Source organism: Hylobates moloch, unplaced genomic scaffold (genome assembly GCF_009828535.3).
Source record: "Hylobates moloch isolate HMO894 unplaced genomic scaffold, HMol_V3 SCAFFOLD_1, whole genome shotgun sequence".
Classification (NCBI taxonomy): Eukaryota; Metazoa; Chordata; class Mammalia; order Primates; family Hylobatidae; genus Hylobates; species Hylobates moloch.
Window position 1 is genome coordinate 171,908,769 of NW_026652276.1, and position 6,978 is coordinate 171,915,746.

General features: G+C 37.4%; 1 pseudogene; it reads right to left on the reverse strand.

The window, feature by feature from the left end:
* Window positions 1–3,738: 3,738 nt before the first annotated feature.
* Window positions 3,739–5,118, reverse strand: LOC116809636 (elongation factor 1-alpha 1-like; annotated as a pseudogene).
* Between the last annotated feature and the right edge of the window lie 1,860 nt (window positions 5,119–6,978).

Sequence of the window (6,978 nt, forward strand, 5' to 3'; positions counted from 1 at the left end):
TATATAGGAAAGCAACTGACTTTTCAATGTTAACAAAAGGAGATTTAATTGGACTCACACTTCCACCTTGCTGGGGAGGCCTCAGAATCATGGCGAGAGGTGAAAGGCACTTCTTACATGGTGGCAGCAAGAGAAAATGAGAGATAAGCAAAAGCAGAAACCCCTGATAAACCCATGAGATCTTGTGAGACTTATTCACTATCACAGGAATAACATGGGAAAGACTGGTTCCCATGATTTAATTACCTCCCCCTGGGTCCCTCCTACAACACATGGGAATTCTGGGAGATACAATTCAAGTTGAGATTTGGTGGGACACAGCTAAACCATATCACCTTGTATCCTGCAAACCTGCTATAATCACTTATAAGTTCTAAGGCTTGTTTGTTGATTCTCTGGGATTTTCTATATAAATAATGATATCTGTGAATAGAGATAATTTTATTTTTTCCTTCCCAATTTGTGCACTTTTTACTTCCTTTTTTCTTTGCTTTCTTTTTGTTGTTTTATTGCATTAGCTGGGACTTCCAGTACAATACAGAATATGAGTAGTGAGAGAATGTATTCTTGCTTTACTCCTAATCTTAGAGAGAAAGCTTCTAGTGTGTCACTGTTAAGTGTGATGCTAGCCATAGGTTTTTTTGTAAATGTTCTTTAGCAAATTGAGGAAGTCCACCAATATTTCTAGTTTGTAGAGTTTTTACCATAAATGAGTGTTCAATTTTTTTCAAATACTTTTTCTACATCTATTGTTATGATTATGTGATTTTTCTTCTTTAACCTGTTAATGTGATGAATTACATTCATTAATTTTCAAATGTCGAACCAGTCTTGCATATCTAGGATAATTCCCACTTGGTCATAGTGTATAATTACTTTTATTTTATCTGCTAACATTTTGCTTAGGATAGTTGCACTGTATTCATGGGATACTGGTCTGTAGTTTTCCTCTTTTATAATGTCATTGTCTGGTTTTGGCATTAGAGTGCATTTGAAACCACAGTCTGATTCCAGAGTCTATAGTCCTAACTACTATATTTTACTGTCATACTGCTTTGAGTTTTAATACTTGAGTTTTTATCATGAACTAGGCACTGCTTGATGTTTTCACATATATTATTGCATTTTTCTGGATCATATAGTAGTAGTAGAAAAGATAATCCTGGCAGAAGTAAGCAAATGTGCCTCATTTCTAAAATGGGTATAATAATAGTGTCTTCTCCATGAGATTTTTGTGAGGAATAAACTATGCAGTGAATGACAAACACCCAACAGTGCTTAAACACTTTACAAACACATCATGTGTTATTAAGTCAAATCACAGTTGAATTATTTTATGCTCCAAGCTGATATACATATTGTACTATACTACTTATTAGCATAGTGCTTGCCACATAGCTAATATTTAACAAATCTTGTTGAACTGAATGCATAAATATTTTAGATAATTTTTCTAAATTTTTCTTTTCTGTTTTTAAAGCCAAATTAAGATTAGAAACTTCATATTTAGTATTACCAGTGATGATAGCTAAAGGAGAAATATAAAATATTTAGAACTTTACTAATAGAAGAATAGTAGCAAATGATCACATTTTTATAATGCAAAATATATACGTAAATTTAAACTCTCACTATAAATATAAAATATCTTTTTTAAATGAGCGTAAATACCCTATAAGATGTTCCACTTCATTACATTAAATAGAGAATGTCTTTTTAGATTAATTATAATGATATTATAACAGAGCATGTGAATCTTTCATCAATATGTATTTTTAGTAATTTATTCATCTGAAAATGCCATGGACAAAAAGACTGATGCTTCCAAAGCAATCACATTGTAATACAGTTTCTCAGGTAACACCATCCATGAGCACTGAGATTAAAAATACGGCCCTGCTCACCAGGGCATGGTAGAGGAAATCTACAGACCAATCACAGTTCTTAGCAGAGGTAGAAAGGATCATGCCCCTATTAATGCTGAAATTTCAACGTGAGGCATAAGTACCTATTTTAGGATCAAGAAAACCTTTGTAATCATGAACCTACATCTGACCTAACCTGCTCTTCATTAGAAGAAAAGGATGAGATGTTCCAGAGCAGGGTTTAACTAACGGTGTCCAGCCTGTAAATTTTTATTGTACAATTCATGCACTAATAATGTTTTTAACATTTGTAAAGATTGTGAAATAAATGGGAATATGAGACACAGATCATGGCCCACTAAGCCTAAAATACTTACTGTTGGCTTCTTTACCTAATACATCTTCTACAGTGATGAAAATGTTCTGTATCTCTGCCGTCCAATATGGTAGTCACAAAACAAACATAGCATTGAGGAGTTGAAATGTGACTAGTGCAACTGAGGAAATACATTTTAGTTGCATTTAATTTTAATTAATCCAAATTTAAATAGCCACATGTGTCTGGTGGCTACCAAATTGGACAGCACAGCTTTAGAGCACCATCTCTCCTGTCCCCAAAATTCTGAACCATCAAAAACCAAAAGCAATAGGTGAGATAGAAGCTGCTATAACCTGACGTGTCCTTAGTTATTCAGTTCATCTAACTCCTCCAAAAACATTTTCCTTTTCTACCATTTCTTATCCCCTTTGATTCCATTTCTCTCATTTCTTTCCAATATATCTTCAGACACCTTACTATCCCAGTTACCTTGTGTTTTAACTGAAATGCACAACAGAATGACAAGCTAAGATCCTGCTTCAGGTCCTTTTGCAAGACCAAGTCAAAACTCTAAATTATTGCCCTTAAAGGAGTGTGGCAAATGGATTCTTTTGGTACTTGATTGAAGGATATGGATATTTCTCTGATGGGTTATGAATTGATCACTATGTATAAAGCAATTTCTGTGGGAAATTCTGAGTTGCAAACAGTTGACTTAAAAAAACTGGCCACACACTTTTTGATAAATTAGGAATCAATTGTGTATTGTTTACAATAAGCAACTACTTATAAGTTGAGGTTTCTACTTTTTTTTTCTCACTAAACTTTGTTTTAATGGGTCTCAAAATTCTGTGACAGATTTTTGGTCAAGTTGTTTCCATTAAAAAGTACTGATTTTAGTGAAACCCCGTCTCTACTAAAAATACAAAAAAATTAGCCAGGCATGGTGGTGGGTGCCTGTAGTCCCAGCTACTCAGGGGGCTGAGGCAGGAGAATGGCGTGAATCCAGGAGGCAGAGCTTGCAGTGAGCTGAGATCGCACCACTGCACTCCAGTCTAGGCGACAGAGCGAGACTCCATCTCATTTTTAGGTGGTGCAGTCACACCTGTAATCCAGAGGTGAGGTTGGTGGATCACCTGAGGTAGGACTGGCCAAATGGCAAAACCCTCTATACTAAAACAAAAAATTACCGGCACGGAGCTACTAGGGAGGCTGAGGCAGGAGATTCACTTGAACCCAGGGGGCAGAGGTTGCAGTGAGCTGAGGTCACGCCACTGCACTCCAACCTGGGCAACAGAGTGAGACTCTTGTCTCAAAAAAAAAAAAAAAGTAGTACAGATTTTAAAAACTAATAACTTAAAACTGCCACATGCCAAAAAAAAAAAAAAAGTGGTCCACGAAACATTCTTCTTTCCTTCTAAACATTTTATGAGGCATTGTTATCATTAACCAGTCTTTTACTATTAAACTTAAATGGCCAATTGAAACAAACAGTTCTGAGACCATTCTTCTACCACTGATTAAGACTGGGGTGGCAGGTTTTAGGGATAATATTCATTTAGCCTTCTGAATTTTCTGGGCAGATTTGGTGACCTTGCCAGCTCCAGCAGCTTTCTTGTCCACTGCTTTGATAACATCCATGGCAACTCTCTGTCTCATATCATGAATAGCAAAGCAACCCAAAAGAGGATAGTCTGAGAAGCTCTCAACACACATGGGCTTGCCAAGAACCATATCAAGTGATGGCAACATCACCAGACTTCAAGAATTTAGGGCCGTCTTTCAGCTTCTTAACAGAATGGTGATAAATCTTTTCCTTCAGCTCAGCAAATTTGCGTGCAATGCGAGCTGTGTGGCAATCCAGTACAGGGAAATAGCCAGCACTGATTTGGACTGAATGCTTCAGGATAATCACCTGAGCAGTGAAGCCAGTTGTTCCCGTTAGTGGATCATTTTTGTTGTCACCAGCAACATTGCCACAATGAACATTTTTGATAGACACATTCTTGACATTGAAGCCACATTGTTCTGAGGAAGAGAGTCACTCAAAGCTTCATGGTGCATTTCAACAGACTTTACTTCAGTTGTAACATTGACTGGAGCAAAGGTGATCACCATACCAGGTTTGAGAACACCAGTTCCCACTCCTCCAATAGGCAGAGTAGCAACACCACCAATTTTGTAGACATCCTGGAGAGGCAGGAACAAGTGCTTGTCAGTTGGACAAGCCGGTGGTAGGATGCAGTCCAGAGCCTCAAGCAGCTTGGTTCCACTGGCATTGCCATCTTTACGAGTGACTTTCCATCCCTTGAACCAAGGCACGTTAGCACTTGGCTCCAGCATGTTGTCACCATTCCAACCAGAAACTGGCACAAATGCTACTGTGTCAGGGGCTGTAGTTAATTTTCTTAATGAAAGTGCTGACTTCTTTAATGATTTATTTGTATTTCTTCTTGCTGTAGAGTGGCCCAGTGGGATCCATTTTGTTGTCAATAATTAGTTGTTTCTCACCCAGTGTGTAAGCCAGAAGGGCATGCTCATGGGTCCACCCATTCTTGGAGGTACCAGCTTCAAATTTACCAGCACCAGCAGCAACAATCAGGACAGCATGGTCAGCCTGAGATGTCCCTATAATCATGTTTTTGATAAAGTGTCTGTGTCCTGGGGAATCAATGATAGTCATGTAATACTTGCTGGTCTCAAATTTTGGCAGGGAGATATCAATGGTGATACCATGTTCACATTCAGCTTTCAGTTTATCCGAGACGCAGGCATACTTGAACGAGCCCATTCCCATCTCAGCAGCCTCCTTCTCAAAATTTTCAATGGTTCTTTTGTCGATGCCTCCTCATTTGTGGATCAGATGGCCAGTAGTGGTGGACTTGCCCCATCTACGTGTCCAATGACCACAATGCTGATATGAGTGTGTTCCTTTCCAATTTTGGCTCTTGGGGCTATTTTCACAACCCTTGTTTTCTGGTGGCGAACCCACTGGGGGAAAAGAAACTCTACTATTTTTATAGAACACTTTTTGTTTCCTCGTTAATTCTACGGGAAAATACATTATACCAGCCTATCGTTGTAAATATCAAAGAGGGCTCCTTCAAAAAATGCAAAAGTGCTCTGTTTCAGTAGGTCTCAGATGAAACCAAAAGGCTTTCTTTTTGACAAGTACACTTAAGCTAAGCTGATGTCGGCAGAGGAGATTGACAGCCCAACCATTCAGTAACATAGGATTAACAGATCCAGAGAAAGATTTGTTGAAAAGTAAGTCAGAACCATTCACTAAATAAATTTTAGGACTATCAGTTTTCTTTTTTTTTTTTTTTTTTTTTTTTTTTTTTTTTTTTTTTTTTTTTTTGAGACGGAGTCTCGCTCTGTCACCCAGGCTGGAGTGCAGTGGCGCGATCTCGGCTCACTGCAACCTCCGCCTCCCGGGTTCACGCCATTCTCCTGCCTCAGCCTCTCCGAGTAGCTGGGACTACAGGCGCCCGCCACCACGCCCGGCTAATTTTTTGTATTTTTAGTAGAGACGGGGTTTCACCATGGTCTCGATCTCCTGACCTCGTGATCCGCCCGCCTCGGCCTCCCAAAGTGCTGGGATTACAAGCGTGAGCCACCGCGCCCGGCCAGGACTATCAGTTTTCTATATTATGACACCTTATGCTTTCATGGTTTGTACATTCTGTTTCTTGGGTCTTATATTCCTAGAAAATGACTACTTTTAGTTTTTGTCATCTTCTTTCAGAAAGAACCAAATGTCCCTTCTTCTGTGAGACCTTCCTTGAATTCCCAAGAAAAATTTGGCTTTCTTTTTTAAATATTCTGAATTACACTTTGCATGTAAACTCTATTACAGTCTATCACATTGTGTTAAATTTATTTCACATTAAGAGGAGGAGTCATGTCTTATCATGTATGTAATTTCATACCTAAAATATTTTATAGTGCATAATTAATGATCTATGAATGTTTGATAAACAGAAAATGAGAAAAAAACAGAGCTGACTATAGTTAACTGACATTTTAGTAAACATGATAAGTATTTACAATCTTTGCCAGTTTTTAAATCATAATTTTACTCATACAATTTAAGATATCAGATTTTAATCTTAAAAAGTCCTCAAGGCAAAATAAAAACATTAATTTAAAAAACTGCTGTAGAGTTAACTTTATGTCAGCTTTCATTCCAAGTATATAGACTAGGAATTAAAATTTTAAGCCAAGAAAACACATAAATGAAGAGAGATGCTATCTGTAATGAACTGGAAAACTGCAATCCCTCTCTATCTAATATAGGAGCTTCATGAGAGCAGGGACCTTCTATATTTCCAGTGCCTACATCAGTGCCTGACATATAATTAGTTTTCAATAAACATTTATTCACTAATTGAAAAGATGGATACATAAATAAATGGGTATATGAATGCCATGTGGGGCAGGGGGCCCAACACAGTTGGAGCTTCAATTTTTCAAGAAATACCAGACATCTGGATATTTAAATAAATATAATTTTTAAATGCTAACACATTTTAAAATTCAGAAAAAGAACAAAGAAAAACAAAAATATGTATACTGAACAAAACTTATTAAATGCAGCCTATGGGTCACGAGTTCACAGTATTTAATAAAAACAAGTAGCAGGAACAAATATTTGTTCAGTACTACAAATCACAAAATATATTTAGTTAGGTTATGTGGGAATTCTTTACAACTTCATATATGATACAAATACTCTGCATGTAGAATCAGCTAGTGCTTTGGTACCTGTTTGCCCTTGACAATCTCTTCTTT